Raw genomic sequence first — 575 nt, forward strand, 5'->3', positions numbered from 1 at the left:
AATATTGCGTGATAATAAATATATATATATATATATATATATATATGGTATAGCTTAAGTTATTTAACATTTAATAATAATAATAAATGTTTGAATAATATAAATTTTGTTAAATATTAGAGCAACGAACCATCATACTGTTTTAACAGTAATTTATATAGGCTGTTTTATAATTTTGTGTATCGTAACACCTGAAAAAGAGTTTATATAAACTTTGTTATTAATACAACAATGTTATTTATAGTATAAAAGTTGTTAACGTAATGTTTAGCCTGTATCATAGCTTTTATAATTATATTTCTAATAAATTATATTATTGTATAATGTATAATATTATTTATGATATACTTTATTAACCTACAGCTCTAACTGAATTACAGTAGAATTAACTCTTATCTTCGAAATAGACATTAATATACGAGCAGTATTATAACCTTACAATTATACTTTCCAGCAAATAAAGGAGAGATTTCTGCATGCGGGTCATAGTGTAATCACAGATGCCATACTGACTGTCTCGGGTGTGCGGCGCATGTTGTGCAGCTGAACGCCATCCATCTCTCACCCAGAGAAGG

The sequence above is a fragment of the Sinocyclocheilus rhinocerous genome, unplaced genomic scaffold (genome assembly GCF_001515625.1).
Source record: "Sinocyclocheilus rhinocerous isolate Xijiao unplaced genomic scaffold, SAMN03320098_v1.1 scaffold112, whole genome shotgun sequence".
Taxonomy (NCBI): Eukaryota; Metazoa; Chordata; class Actinopteri; order Cypriniformes; family Cyprinidae; genus Sinocyclocheilus; species Sinocyclocheilus rhinocerous.